The sequence below is a fragment of the Ceratotherium simum genome, chromosome 15, assembly GCF_057802395.1.
Source record: "Ceratotherium simum simum isolate JZ-2026a chromosome 15, ASM5780239v1, whole genome shotgun sequence".
Lineage (NCBI taxonomy): Eukaryota > Metazoa > Chordata > Mammalia > Perissodactyla > Rhinocerotidae > Ceratotherium > Ceratotherium simum.
This window is the reverse complement of record NC_141914.1, coordinates 5,878,114-5,894,468: the sequence shown is the minus strand read 5'-3', so window position 1 is coordinate 5,894,468 and position 16,355 is coordinate 5,878,114. Positions and strand designations below refer to the sequence as shown.

General features: G+C 40.9%; 1 pseudogene; it reads right to left on the bottom strand.

Annotated features, from left to right (window-relative positions):
• Window positions 1–1,497: 1,497 nt before the first annotated feature.
• LOC101394764 (actin-related protein 3C-like) lies at window positions 1,498–4,775 on the bottom strand (annotated as a pseudogene).
• Window positions 4,776–16,355: the final 11,580 nt, after the last annotated feature.

The following is a 16,355-nucleotide window of genomic DNA, read 5'->3' as shown; positions in this document are numbered from 1 at the left end:
GAGAAATTGGAACCCTCATATATTGCTGGTAGGATTGTAAAATGGTGCAGACACTTGGGAAGTCAGATTGGCAGTTCCTTAAGTGGTTACATATAGAGTTAGCATATGATCCAGCAATTCTACTCCTAGGTATATAGCCACGAGAACTGAAAACATGTGTTCACACAGAACCTATACACATATGTTCATAGCAGCATTACTCATAATAGCCTAAAAGTGGAAACAACCCAAATACCTGTCAACAAATGAATGGATAAATAAAACGTAGTATATCTGTACAATGGAATATTGTTGGGTTGTGTTATGGAGTAAATGTTTGTGTTCTCCCCCAAATTCATATGTTGAAGCCCTTACCTCCAAAGGGATGATATGAGGAGGTGGGGCCTTTGGGAGGTAACTAGGTTTAGATGTGGTCATAAGAGTGGAGCCCCCCTGATGGGATTACTGCTCTTATAAGAAAAGGAAGAGACACCAGAGCTTCTTTTCTCTGCCATGTGAGGACACAGTGAGAAGGTGGCCATTTGCAAACCAGGAAAAGGGCCCTCACCAAGAACCAAACCTGCCAGCAGGTTGACCTTGGACTTCCCAGCCTCCAGAACTATGAGAAATAAATGTGTGTTGTTTAAGCCCCTCAGTCTATGGTATTTGGTTATAGCAGCCTGAGCTGACTAAGACACGTCATGAGAAGAAATGGAGTACTGATACATGCTGCACATGGATGAACCTTGAAAACATTATGTTAAGTGAAAAAGTCAGACACAAATGCCACACACACAAAAAAAACGCAAAAGGAAAAAAAAACAGCATGGAGGGAGCAGGTCCATTACAACCACCCCAATCAGCTAATAGAGATTTGCTTAGGCTTCCGTGCTGCCAGTCATTTCCGCCATAGGAGATATTATGAGAGAGATCAGAACGTCTCCCTAAAAGCAGACAACTGTTTGCACACAGGGGACCGCCCTGTGTCTGCCTCTCACATGTCAGGTCAGAGGCATCTGGTTAGACATGTGAACCGGGAAGAAATCTCGATAAGCAGAGGCTGAAACCGGTGTGGTAATACCTGAATGTTGTGAGCATTGCTTTTTTTTTTTTAAAACTGGTTCAACAGTCTTGCCTTTACTTTAAATTTTTTTTTTAGTGAGAAAAAGAATGCAAGTTATTAGACTTGATTCAATATACTTCTTAGTTCTAAAAGCACTTGCAACAAAAATCAATTTTCTTTTAGAGAGATGGTAGCAATCCATAATTACTGAAGTCTCTTGTTCCTTGAATGAATAATGGCAAGTGTCGTGAGGCTACTTTTAAAAATTTTTTAAATTTATTTCTTTTATCGTGGTACCATACACATAGCATAAAATTTACCATTTTAACCATTTTTAAGTGTGTAGTTCAGTGGCATTAAATACATTCACATTGTTGTGTATGAGGCTACCTTTTGAAATTTATCTTTTACTTGGTCACTTTTTTCCTTCAAAATATAAAAGTGACACTCCAGTGTCACTCCGGCACATCCAGTTCAGTGAGGGTCAATATTCTCCTAGAGAGAGCTCTGACATCAATAAGCTAATTCTGAATTACTTCATCTACTATTTCTTAGGTGGGTTGTGTGAAGTCTAGATTAGCAAATTCTGGATGAAGAAAGGTCCCAAGGATCTGTCATAACCAACGTCAGTGGAAAATTCTTACTTTGAGATTGCCTTGATTCCAGTATACTGTTTAATCCACTTGGCCCATCTGTGTCATAGTTGTTAAATTCTTTTGCTAAATCTGGGCAGACACAACTATAGCTCTTCTTTACTTCCATGGCTGTTTCCAGGGATTGCTCTGGAGGAATTCCTGCTTCATGGCCTCTTAGCAGCTGCTGAACGAAATATGTTACAGCTCGCCCTGTGATTGGAGGTGCTTACCTCAGCTGCCAGTCATGTGTTCTTCAGCCACGGGATGGACAGGAGTGACACCATCTTCACCGTCTGGTACCGTACAGTCACTCTCAGCCTTCCTACCTGTTTGGATGCTCAGGATGCTGTTAGCGCAAGAACAGCCCACAAGGCTATGTACAAGCCTGGGGTATTGAAGAACTCAACAGTATTTCAGCAGTGTGTTCTGTTTTCTGGAGTATTTAGTGGAGGTTTCATCAAAACAAAGTAATGACCTTCAGGTTCTACCTTAAGTATTTAAAGAAATACTTTCTTTAGAATTCTTTAGAATACTAAGGAACATTTGCTTTGTAGACCTTTCCATCAAGTGGCAGTCTTTGACTACACCATGGTGAGCAGCCACTTGATGGTACATGTGGTTTTTCTATGACTTCATCTAGGACATCGACATTCTCATCACCCTCTTTGGCTCTTGATGGGCCACTTCTGCTGACTCCTTGATAGCAACACATAAAGGGATAACAAGCTGTGCTGTGTTTGCAGTGTGTTCCATTTTTCACATTCAGGGCCACAGTCCACCACACAAGCTGGTGGCTGTCCCGCCATCTTCTTCTCTCCTGCTCCTGCTGCCGCCTGGTCTGTGCTGGCTTGGTTCTGAGGTTGATGGCAGGGCGTAGGGGCTATCTAATCCTTCAGGGCCAGACTGCACTCTCCTACGACTTTCTCCTCTCACACTGCCTTTCTCAAGATGGCCCTAGGAGCCCATGCTGCAGTCAGACCCAGGCTGGCTCACACCCAGAGTATTCTGTATAATTGTTTAGAATGGAGGTTATAGGGGCAGCAGGATAAAATTTTAATTTCTAGGTTATTATTTGCCTCATTGCTTATTTTAAAAGACCTAAAAGTCAAGCTAGAAAACAGTGTCACCTTTAAGTTTGAAAAGAGTCTCATATAGGTAGATTAGAAATCAAATACGAAAAGAGCCAAATAGAGACAGTGCCAAGGCTAAGATCCCTTAGGAAAATGAAAAGGATGGAGATGGGTGAGATCACGACTGATGCAGCTCAGTGTGGTCACCAATCGGATGTTCGGGTTGGATCCACTGGTAGAAGGTGACGTACTTGGAGGAAGCGGGGAGAAGTTGGGGGTCAGGTGCACGGCGGGAGTTGGGTTGTGAGAGGTCACTGCAAGAAGTGTATTTTCACCAGTGAGCTCCCTGGGCAATGCTCTCAAACCCAGATGCACGTCTGAATGATCCATGTGGTAGAAAAAAGCAAAGAAACAGCTTTCTGGGTCTCCCCTGCGGCCTACTGAAACAGGATCTCCAAAGGCGGCATTTGTACTTTTAAGAAGCTTTGCAGGAGATGAGTTGAGAATGGATATTTGAGTTAGAGGAATCACTTTGCAATGTTCCAGAAACTAGTTTCTACCTCTAAATATCAGGGAATGGCTTGCAGAGTTAGTAGTCTCACTCCCTAAAAGGGCAGGCATTGTTGTTTTTCACTCACAACCAAGATAGATTTGAACTCAAGAAGGTAGTTCTGCATTGCTAAATGTGTTTAAGATCCTGCATGTCCAAGAGGTCATGTGATGAAATGGGGTAAGAGAGAAAGTCTTTGAGGACACTGAGCAGATCAGAGGCAGCAGTGGGTCCCTGCAACTGGCCTGTTGTTGGGGCAGCTCCTCAGTGGTGGGATGTCTCTGCGGAGCAGGGTAGTGGGGATTGGTGCAGTGATGACACGGTCCGATACAGAGCCAGACGGAAGAGAAGAGGCCAAAACAGGCATAGGAATCAGTTCACATCTGACATTGTTCATGGAAGACACTGCCTTTGTCATCTTGGCTCGATCCCTAGGAAGGAGGGCTGGTGACCAAAATAAAGATCACAGCTAGGTACTAAATATTTGTATCGAGCTGTAGGTGCATGCAGGATGACTTTGTAAATTCAGATATCAACATAGCCACAATATTTTATTTTGATTATATTAAAGTTATAGTGCACTAAAAGCTCCATGAAATCAGGCTTTGTCATTTTGTTTGCTGCTGTATCTCCAGCGTCTAGAATGGTGCCTGGCACACAGCAGAGGCTTGTAGAAGCTCAATAAATGTTGAATGAGTCCACTGTTTCAAAGACGAAGTTACGAGCACCAGAAATGCCTGACCCCAGATGAGCCTCACCACCAACCACAATGGGACGATGCACCATTGTCTTGTTAACAGGGGCGCACATAAAATTGATGTAAAAGTTGTTTGTCTTCTTATTTATTCTCCTGTTCTTTCTGGGTGAGAGTTAGAGTCTTAATTCTATCTTCTTCCCAGTTAGAATCAGTTCTCACATCTTTCCTTCATACTAAGCGTAATAATGTCAAAGACTTTACGGTGTCACTCTTCCAAGGGTATTTACATTTTCCACATTGAAGTGATGACGGCTTGGTATGCATTTGAGTCATCATTTTCATAATGCGGAAAAATTCTTTTTCAATAATAGACTGTTTTTACCTTGAAGTTCTTATTGATATTCAAAATTTTGAGAAACACTCTGCAAAGTGATTTGACATACATTAGAACTCCGGACAGAGGATGAAACTGAGCAGAAAAGAAAAGCTATCTCTGGGCTTACACAAGGATAGAATCTGTGTTTCTCCTTTCCTTTTCCTTTTTAAAGAAGTGGCAAGGAATGATTCCTTCGTCACCCTGGCTCTGAAGGATATGTGTTACGTGTTGGCAGTTCTCCTTGCTCATAAAGGGGTCGTGCTGACAGTAACCAGGATCTCGTAGCATCCTTAGCATGTGATTTGATGCTGGGGAGAATAAACCAGGTACCGCCCCACAATCAAACTGCAGGAATAGCATCTGAAGTGTTTGCCTAAGTGTCTGTAGGCAAGGCTGGCCGTCCATTTCGAACATTCCACAGGCCGCCCACGCTGAGAACTCTGGTGGCGCACACATACAGGAACCCACCACTAAGAGACGAGTGCTCAGGATAGGCAGGTTGTGGGCACCAGCCGCTGGTGGCTTTGGCAGAAGCATCAGTTTGCATTTCCAACTTTCGGGGTTTTCTTTGTGTCCAGAGCCCACATCAAACACATTACTGCAGTTAAGCAGATGGTCTGCCACAGTAAGTTTCATGGAAATGTTTTCTTGCTCTTCTCTGACACATATAAATGAGGTGAAAAATCCTATTTTGCATTCTTCAGAGCCTGAAATGTAAAGGTGATAAAGGACAGGTCGGATAGCCACTTAACAGCTCTTGAAAACACATTCTGTGGCTTAAACCAAACCGTTTTATTCCTGTGTGTAAATTATCCAGCATTATGAGTTTCTGAAAAGCCTATACCACCAGGATTATGTCTTCTGCTGTTTTTAGTTTGCAGTTGTTGTAACATTTACTCCCTATTTTCCTTTCAAATGGGAAAATTGCTGAAAATACTTTGTAAGCTGTGATGTGCCATTTGTGTTTAAACTGCCATGATTTCCGAGGTTTTGGAAATTGCATTTGGCACTATTTACAGCACGTATTTTTTTTGGTGCTTATTGATTGTGTTTCTGGTTGTATTTCACCCAGCAGCTGTCTCTTGTCCAGGGCAATCGTCTACAAGAAGCAAATGACTCCTTTTGCTTGCATTGCTGAGAGATTTGAAGCAAGGGCTCGTAGCTACCAGCAGAGGCCGGAGCTACATCTGTGATTCAGATAATGCCAAAGGCACGTCTGCTTAGATAATCGTATGAGGCTAGGTGGGATTAATTAGGGACACCGTACACTCACGACTGAGGCATCAGCTTTGCTTCCATTCCGTGGCCCCCTGGCACCTCTGTTAATCTCAGAATTTTAGGTAGTGATGGTAGAGTCCAGACTCACCACCATCATCAGGGAACTTGGAGGAGAATTTAAGGCACCAGGGCCCAGGCATCTCACTGCTACTGCTCTTTCGCCCACATTTGCAAAGGAGTCGCTTCACTAGGAGGAACAGAGCAGGGGATACCCTGTCCCGAGGGTGGGTGATGGTGCAAGGGCCAGGTCTTCAGCACGGTGGTCAGGTGGGGTGGCTGCTGCTGCCACCAGTCCCGAGGCTTTGGGAGTTTTGTCTAGCTTTTCCTCCCGGATTTGTGGGAGACCCGTCCCTCTGACCCAGCCTCAGGTCTTGAGAGGCGGGACCTGGATGGAATGGGCTGAGGCCCAACCAAGGATTTGGGGCAAAGAGAAGTTTATGTTCTTGTTAAAGGCGAGGTTGAGTTGGGATGCATAGAAATGTCTGAATCCTGCAGTCCAAGCGAGTTGGTGGAGAGCAAGAACTCTGACATGAAAAGTTAGCAATGGAGAACGGGAAAGATGGAGCAAGCTAGGCAGACCCGGAGAGCCCTCTGAAGCGAGGCAATGACACCTTGATCCATTTGATGCCTTTTGGCCTGGAACGTGACCGATGGGAAAGCAATTTCCCTCCTACTTTAGGTTCTCATTGGCTGTAGCTCCTCACATCTGAATCACTGAATCTGAGAACTTGTTGAGCTAAATGAGGATTTAGAGACCCCAGCTTTTCCTCCTCTCCATCACCAAGTGATATTTTGATGTGCTTGTGTGGAGACTCTCCCTAATACAGAGGTCTGGACATCAAGCTCTAGCAGTAGAAAACTTCCATGGAAATATCATACCAGGTTTGTAGATTAAATAATTATTTCTAAAGATGAGTACATGTATATTAGTTCTCTTGTGCAATCAGAATAATTAGTCAGGACGAGGAAGGAGTAAAGCAGCTGGCCTGTGACCCAGTTTTCCCCCGACTACCAGGAGATGTTCCACGTGGGATGTGGGGAAGAAGGCAGGTGACCCTGTGTGGTCTCCTAGGCAGTGTGATTGTGGACCTCCAGGTAAATACACTAATGACATATGCTGGCGGGAGGGTCTTCTCTAGGGAATGCTTTTAGCAAGACGTCCTTGGAAACTGACATGAAAGCTGGGGTATAAAACAGAGAAGTTTCATAAACGAAACGTTCCCTTACTACGTGAGGTAACCCCGTAAATCCCCCACTGGGGAGCTTGTTTATCACTCTGGGCCGGAGATCATGTGCTTATTGTGAGAAGAAAGCATCTGGGGGGCATCTTCTCTCGGCTTTGACTGCTCGGGTTACCTGCATCTTTTACATCATTGTGAAAGCTTGATGCTGGGTAAGATCTTGATTTGTGTGAGTCTGACCCGTCATGTCAGCTCAGGCAATAATCAAATAGAACAAAGAAAACAAAAAAAGTGGTTCCAAGTCCATGTGCCCATCTTCTCCGATCCACTTTCTGTTCTTAGCTTTTTTTTTTTTGACAATTGTCCACGTTTAATTTATGGAGAATAACAAAAAAGGAAAGTTTTTAATTGAGTTCTTTAAGTACTTAATGAATTAATTTTTTCTATTTCTTTATGGTTGTAAAATATATATAGCATAAAATTTACCATTTTAACCATTTTTAAGTGCACAATTCAGTGGCATTAAGTACATTCACACTGTTGTGCAACCATCATCACTATCCATTTCCAGAACTTTTTCATCATCCTGGACAGAAACTCTGTACCCATTAAACACTAACTCCACATCCCTCCTCCCTCAGCCCCTGGTAACTTCCATTCTACTTTTTGTCTCCACGAATTTGCCTACTCTAGGTACCTCATGAGAGTGGAATCATACAATATTTGTCCTTTTGTGTCTGGCTTATTTCATTTAGCGTAATGTTTGCAGGATTCATCCATGTTGTAGTATATATCAGCATTTCATTCCTTTTCTAGAGTTAATTCCGTTGTAGGTACATACCACATTTTGTTTATCCATTCATCAACCCAAATGTCCATCAACATTGTTGTTTCCATGTTTTGGCTATTGTGAACATGCTGCTATGAATGTTGGTGTATAAGTACCTGAGTCCTTGTTTTCAGTTCTTCTGGGTATGTACCCAGAAGTGAAATTGCTGGATCATATGGTAATACTATATTTAACTTTTTGAGGAACCACCATACTGTTTTCCATAGTGGCTACACCATTATACATTCCCACCAGCAATGCACAAGGATTCCAATTTCTCCACATTCCTGCCAACACTTGTTATTTTCTGTTTTTTTTTTTAAATGATTGCCATGTTAATGGGTGTCTTAGCTATTTTTTAGCCAAGGCTTATTATTCAATAACAATAAGGTTAGTAATAATTTACCACTTGCTAGCTTGTCCCTGTGAGCAGCTAGTTGCATCTTTCTAGCCAACCTCGCCTCTGGAACAGCCTTGCCCCAGGTGCAAAACTGCCAAGCCTGAGCTGCTTAGCTGTCTCTTTGGCGGTCTTTGTTGATGTCATTCCCCTCTTGTCACCTCCAGCCAACCTCTTTGGGAAGTTGATGGGTGAATAACAGAGAAGCTTGTTGCATGGTTTGGAACCACTAGAATAATGTCCTTCAACAAGGGTAGCTAAGGAGCAACAAGTTCCTCCCTCAGCCTTCTCTATAGGCTCTTTCTCTAGTGTGTTGTCTTATTCAGCTTGACTATCCACACAGGTAGAGAGGGGTTTCATATATCTTTCCTGACCCATTGCTGTCTTCATTGTTCTGTTCTTTGCCATATGGTTTGCCTTCTAGACAGCTGAAAGGTATACTTGTTTAATGAAAGTAATTTTCATTTGCCAATGTGATTATTGATATTTTGAATACAATATTCAGTAGGTTATCACTGAGGAATTTATATGACGGACTACTTAAGCCATCACTGCTTAAAAAGTGCATGCATATTCTGAATGCCACAGATTTTTGTTGTTGTTTATTGTTGTTTGCAAAAGTAACATCCGCTCACTTTAGATCTTTAAGGCCTGTCTGCTTCTGTTACTGCTGAACCCAAACATTCCGACTGCAGTTGGCACTACAGAGATGGAGGCCAGGCTGGGGCCTGTTCTCCCTCCTGGGTGTTGATATATCTGTCAGCCAGGTTGTGGGGGCAGAATTCTGGCAAGACTAGTGTTCAGGATTTTTTAAGCTTAGCCAACTGGCAACAGATGTCATCCAGGGGATGAATATGACACCCTAACCCCCTACCACAAAAAAATACACACATACAACTAACATTCATTGTGATTTTCTGGGCTAGAGAAATCTGTAAATAGGATCAATCAGAAGGAGCTGAGTACAATATGTCCTTTGCTTAACTTATTTTTTTTTCCATAGAAAAACTGCTAAAGGTCTTGGATCTGTCTTTCTAGCACTTTACATAGGTAGCCGGTTTTAGAAAATAAATCTGATGGTACTGGAAATAAAAATTTAGATTCCTCACTTGACAAACTAGGATCTTGAGTTGACGTAAGAGTTTCTAGAGATATTGGTGATTTTAACAGATTGTAAAGTGGTTTGTCAGCTATTGAAAGTCATCGAAGATCTTGCCATTCTAAGTGTGGTCCATGGACCAGCAGCACCACCATCTCTGGAGGACTGGTTAGAAAGGAAAAATCTCAGGTCCCTCCCTAGACCTGTGGGAAGAGCAGTCTACATTTTAACAAGATCCCTAAGTGATTTGTAAGCACATTAAAATATGAGAAGTGCTTGTCTAGAAGAGTATTTCTGTTTAAATTTAGAGGAATATTTCCTTTAAATCAAGTCACAGACTGTTTAAAATGCACAACGCGCTCCTTCTCCTCTAATTGAGTAAAAGAAAACCCGAAAGATGAACTTTAAAATACTCCATCTTCACTAGATGGCTATTCCTGAGATATTCGCAGTATCTTAATTGAAATAGTTTCCAAGGCCTTCCAAATTTCCCTATCAATTACTCTATATCAGTTGCAACCTGGAGGTGAATTTTCAGGCATATGATCTGTTTCATGTGGGTTGAGGTGGATTATAAATTGACACACATGTCGGATTGTAACCCAATTTCAGCTCCTCCACAGCCTCCGGAGAGAGACTGAGGAAAGTTATGAGACGTATTAATGGGTTGTAACATCTTCTTTCTTAACTAGTTTAAGAAATACAAGGATTTTATTTATTTTATTTTAAAATTTTACGTTTTATTATTTTTTTAGGTTTTATTTTTAGATTTTTTTCATTCATGTATTCACAAAATATTTATTAAGGGCTAGAAGACTTTTTCCTTGGTTTTTTTTCCCTATTCTAGAAGCATTTTAGAATTCAATACAAATACAATTTGAGTATAAAAACTTGACCATTGAGGATACAAAATATATATTTTATTTCTTGTCTATTACTACTAGATATTGTGGTCTATGTAGAAATTCTGTATGAAACGATCATATGTTAAAACATATGTATCACCCAAGGTAGTTTATAAAATACTCTTTTAAATTTTGGGTGGGAATTTGCATTTCACAATATTTGGAATTTTCACCATTAGTTACATGTACGTGATTCATTGCATATAACATGAAATATGATTCATCTTCATTCCGCAGCCTCCATAAACAGCTCTGACATTAGAACAAAGGTTTCAGTCCATGTGTAAAGTCTGGCAATACTCAGGCTCGACTTTTCCAGTTATTTTTCCTACTAGAAGCATCTAAGGATGTGGAGTTATTGAAATGTCTTTACTACTTTGCCTTGGAAAGTATTTCGTAGTATGCTTTGCAGGGCAATTTCCACATCGTAGGAAGAGTTTATCAGCTCATGAGAGAATGTAAAGTTCTAAGACAAAGTGGCTTTGATGTTTAACCAGATACTCAACGCTAAAACTGAACACCATGCTTTCTTCCTCATCTTTTTTTGTAACGATCATCACATTTTAGCAAAATGAAGAAATCTCAGACTCTCTCACATGCTGATAGTACTGTATTGTGGCCCCAAACATGTACACACTCATATGTCCTGTTCTTAGAAATAGAGAAGAGGGCATGAGCACATTTGTGATGAACTTTCTGGTCTCGGATTATTCTGAAGGGTTTACTGACAAAATTCACAATAACAAAGTCATTTTGCCACCATTACAGTTGAGTGTGAGCTGCTTGTTTTTAAGAAAATATTCACAGATATTAAATTGATACTAATTTCAAGATCGTTTCATTGTTTTGTGCAATGTACCAGTAGAGTCTGATGTGACTATAATTTTCATGTTTTATAGAGAGATCGTTAATAGACACTCCCAGGTAGAGTATCAAGCTTTTGTCAGCTCTCACGATCTGTTCTAATCTCTCCTAGAGAAAGGAAAGCACCCAGACAAGCACAAATAAATTGTTCAGTTTCATATTGTTCGACATTACAGAGATAGAAAACAAAGTAATGAGCTTGCAGTTCTCACTGTGTTTAAACTACTTAATGTTTACTGCCTTCGAAGACCCTAGAATCCAGCTTCTTCTAGCACCGGGGGCTCAGTGCAGAGAGCATGAGGAAGTACCTACTATGAGGAGGCATGGAGAAAATCTATGTCTTATCACACACCTTGACACTTCCTGCATCATCTTATCTTATATTTATGAGGATGGAATATAATCAATACCCTCTTAGGTGATAATGAAATGACTGAGCACAACTTCTTTGACTGAGCATTCCTGTGGCTGGCAGGGGGCGGGTTATAAAGGCCTGGCAGGGACTCAGACATGGCCTGTCAGCTTTCGTGTGTTGTTCATCCCTAACCCTCGGCACGTGAGCGTCACCACCATGTTGAATTACTGTAGAGCCCCAGACAAGCTTACTTTACTGTTCATTTCTCTGTAGAGTCCACAACATGGGTGTGAGACACCTAGAGAATCAACAGACATTTTCTCGATTGTACTTAAAAAAAAAGGTTTTCTTAAGAAGATACACACATTTCTGATACAAATTCCAGAAGTGGAAAAACAATAGTTCTGGAAGTCAAACATGTAAAGATGGTCAATAAGATATATGACTGTATCTTGTCCCTTTAGGAACACGGCCACTTTCCCCCTCAAGTCCAACTCTTTAAAGTTAATATAGTTTAAAAATTGAATTGGGAAGGACTAGTTGGCATTTGATAGTTAAATATATAATGAAGCAGGAAAAAACCCCAAGAAAGACAATTACGTTGCTTTATTTCACGGAGTAACAGCTGGTATGCTCATTTACTGTCTTTTTCAGGCTAATAAAATTTATTCTAAAACAGCCTTCCAAATACCACTATGAAAGCCAAGAATTTTTTTTCTTTTTTGCTAGAAATCAAATGACTTCTTGCAATAGTATTTTATGGAAACTGCTGATTATTTTACCATTTGGGGATAAATATATAGTCTCAAGAGCTGTACAAATTCAACTACAGCAAATTCAAATCACCACTTCTTATGTTGTGCTGCTGAAAACGTATAATTTCAAATACATCTCCATTTCTTTGTTCACTAAAATCAATGCACAATTATTATCAGAAAGTGATGGTCAGGTGGCAGTTCATCCAGCGTGGCCTGGTTTGGGGTGTTCATTCTTTGCCCGTATTTACCACTGATTGACAGAGGGCCCTCTTCTCCCTTCTCACCTCTTCATTTTTATCTAAGACTGTTGAGGGAAAGGAGGAGAATGTGCCAGGCCAACGTTGGTGTATTGATTAGCTCATCCAGGGTTTGATGGAGAATAGGATGAAAATGCTAGATAAATTAAATGTTAGAGAGCTCTCCTTGGGGTGAGATGAAAAGTCATGCACTAAGTTTCATGAATAAAGATATTGGGCACCTCTGCCGGATAAGTCTGATGAGTGCAGATCTGGGTTTTATACTTTCGCTTGGGTCCTCGTGATGCTGTATGCAGATGTTCCTGCTGCAGGTATGGGTTACGCCGTCTGTCGCCCTCTTTATGTTGTTGAGTTCAGCTATGCGCTCTTTAATATGTCTTTTCATTAATCAAAACAATAATAATGATAATAGTGAAAACTAACATATATTTTGAATTTTATTTAAAACTAATATTTATTGAGTGTGCTTACTCTGGCCAGTAATTATCATATTTTACATATATAAATTAAGTAATATTTACGATAGTGGGGAAACGAAGGTGGGTACCGTCATTATCCCCTTTGAAGAGGTGAGGAAACGGAGGCACAGAGAGGTTTAGTAACTTCCCCAAGATTATATAGTTAGTAAGAAGTATAGTCAGGACCTGAATCCAGAACCTGTCCCGTTCACGACTGTGTTATATAGCTGTTCTCTCAGGGGCAGAGCACGTGCTAGTTGTCACCCCTGGCTGGTGGGGGTTGTCTGCTGGTGTCCTGGGGAGATTCACAGTGGGTATTGGCACGGGGATGCTAATGAATAGAATCAATTTTCTGCATGATATTCTTAGAGTGGAGGCGGTGAGAAACCGTCAACATGGTCACATGGTGACCTCAGCTACTCCGACCCCTTACAGACTATCGGCTCACGCCTGGTGAGTCGCAGGAAGGCTCTCTGTGGCTCTTGGCCTGTGCATGGATAATTCTGGTCCACACTGCTCTGGAATGTGTGCTAAAAGATAAAGCACGTGGACACCATGACTCAGTTCCAGCTAGCCCTCCAGCTTTTACTTGGAAAAGTCTCAGGAGGATAGAACAAAGATTTTGAAATAAAAATTGTAAAAAGAATAGAATTGGTTTTGTCATTAACATTTTTGCTTAGAGATTCACTTCTCTTTTGCCCAATCAGTAGCTATTGGGTAGACTCTGCAGTGTAAATGAACTTAGAATTTGTCAAATTAAGAATAATAACCTTTCATTTTAATAGAATATCACTCCCCTTGCCCCCAATCCCTTTTTTCTGTAGCTTGGCCCTTTTGAGTTCAATTCAGCAAAGGGTTGTTGACCAAGGTTCAGTATAAGCAAAGCTCTGTGTTGTGAAGGGCGAGGCACAATCCCTGTCCTCAGGTGCACAAATAGCTATACAGCAGGACAGCCTGTGATGGGGGATGTAGAGGATATGAAAATAGTACGTACGGTACACAGATGCAGGAGAGATTGTTTCTGACTTGGGACGAGGGGGATCAAAGCTTCAGGGAGAGGGCAGAATTGGGAAACATTGAGGTGAAGAAGAAAGGTATTCTAGGTAGAGAAAAAAGCATAAGCAAAGGTGAAAACTTGCCGTGAGTGTTCAGGTAGCAGCAGGGGAGAGGCTAGAGATGAGAAGGAGAAGGAGGAGAGTGACACGGGGGATTGAGAGAGGAGACCTTGAGCCTAAACTGCGGGCATCTTGACTGCGTGTAGAGTTTGGGATTGGTAGACGCCATTGCAGGAGGTGAGCAAGTAACGGGTTTTAGGATCTAAGTAACCCAATCCTCAAGGCAGGATTTTAAGAGTCTAACTCGGTGTGAAAGAGGCTTGTAGAAGGTAAACACCAGAGACAGAGACTAGTTGGGAGGCTTTTAAGATAGCTCAGGGGGGAGAGGAAGAGAACCTGAAATCTGGAGTGCAATGGCGGTGGAAAGAAGACTCGGAGAGAGGTCTACAGAACGCGTGCAGTTGGCTGTGCTGGGGAGGAGGTAACAGAAAGGGAGTTGTCGATGTTTCTCACCTCCGAGACTGCCAGTTCTGATGAACGAGATGACCTGACGCAATTGACTGAAACAGAAAGAAATAGGGAGGAACCTGTTTTGCCTTTTTGTTTGTTTGTTTTTATTTTTAAAGCATTTTTAAAAAATATTTATAATTTTATTTATTTATTTTTCCCCCAAAGCCCCAGTAGATAGTTGTATGTCACAGCTGCACGTCCTTTTAGCTGCTGCATGTGGGACGCGGCGCCAGCATGGCCGGAGCAGCCGTTCGTCGGTGTGCACCCGGGACCACGCACTTAACCGCTAAGCCACTGGCCGGCCTTTTTGTTTGTTTTTTTGCGGTAGTTGGTCATAGGGGTCATAGTGAAGAGATTATTTCTTGAAATGATCTGATGATATGTTTTTCAGCTCTTTATATAATATTTTTTGAAGCAGTAAAGTAGAAAAGCAATCTGTAAAACATTTATAATTAGAATAATAAAACTAGTAAGATATAAAATAGATGAAGGGATTCTTGAGATGTATTTGTTTTTCTTATGAAGGTAAAAAACTCAAGTTCAACTGTGTAATAACTGTAATAAATAGTACAGTGGGTGAATTTATGAAGTTTGAACTCCTCTATCTCCTTGGATCACCCAGAAGTTTCGTTAATTTAACCTCGCCTATAAAAATAGTTTGGGCCTGTTTTATTGAAGCAACTTTCTGACGTTTTCTTGGCACTTCTATTTCTGTCCTCGTCTAAATGAGAAGGACAGAGACACGCACATTTAAAAGCATGAGCTTTCCTCTAGTCACCAAAATTTTGCTGGTATTAAAGGAAGACTCTGGGTTAGTTCTTTTTTATCTTGATGTTAAACATTATGTTTATTCTAAACGAGTTAAAAATGTAGCTTTCTGTGAACACAAACTTGGCCAAGCATCTCATTGCGGATTTGCTGGGGAAGTGAGTGCTGGTGAGGAGGAAGGAGAAGAGTCAAGTGGTAGTTGAAGACAGGACTACACTCTTTACATTTATATTTCAATTTTTTGCTCATATGAATAAGAGAACCATTGAAGAAGGGAAAGCAAGTGAATATTATTGAGAATTTGGAAAATTTCCACCTCATTATCCTCTAACCAAACTTGACATATAGTCATATAAAAACTTGTCCAAGAAACTCCTGAATATCTGATCTCTCTCTGATTAGTTATGTCCCGTTTGTTGGCACATGCTGGTTGCCGTCCAGTTAGGTGGGTATCTTGGATGTTTAAATTCTTAGTCGCTTATACTCTCCTCTCAAGATATTCAGCTTCACACGTTCTAGTTCCTGCTTAAGGTCTATTATATTTGAATATTTATTTCATATCTACCAAGTCATACATACACGTTTCTTTCTTACCCAAGGAACTTAGTGGTTAAGGCAAAACAACTGTTTCTAGACTTAAATGATTTCATTCTTGGAGGAAATAGACTGATTGTTTAAGTAAATCAATAAAACCTCTTTTGCACAGCACAAGAAATACAGAAGGTGAAGTGTCTGAGATTTTTTACTTTTTAAAAAAAATTTTATTTTATTGAGGTCATATTGGCTTTTAATTTTGTAATTTCAGGTGTACATTATTATATTTCAGTTTTTGTATAGATTGCATTGTGTTCACCACCAATAACCTAGTTTTTAATCTTCACCATTATATGTGCCCCTTTACCCCTTTCGCCCTCCCCCCACCCCCTTCCCCTCTGGTAACCACTAATCTGTTCTCCTTATCTATGTGTTTGTTTGTTTGTTTGTCTTCCACATATGAGTGAAATCATATGATATTTGTATTTCTCTGTCTGACTTATTTTGCTTAACATAATACCCTCAAGGTCCATCCATGTTGTTGCAAATGGCACGATTTTGTCTTTTTTATGGCTGAGTAGCATTCCATTGTATACATATACCACATCTTCTTTATCCATTCATCCATTGATGGGCACTTGGGTTGCTTCCATGTCTTAGCTGTTGCGAATAATGCTGCGATGAACATAGGCAGGCATAAATCTTTTTGAATTGTTGATTTCATATTCTTTGGATAA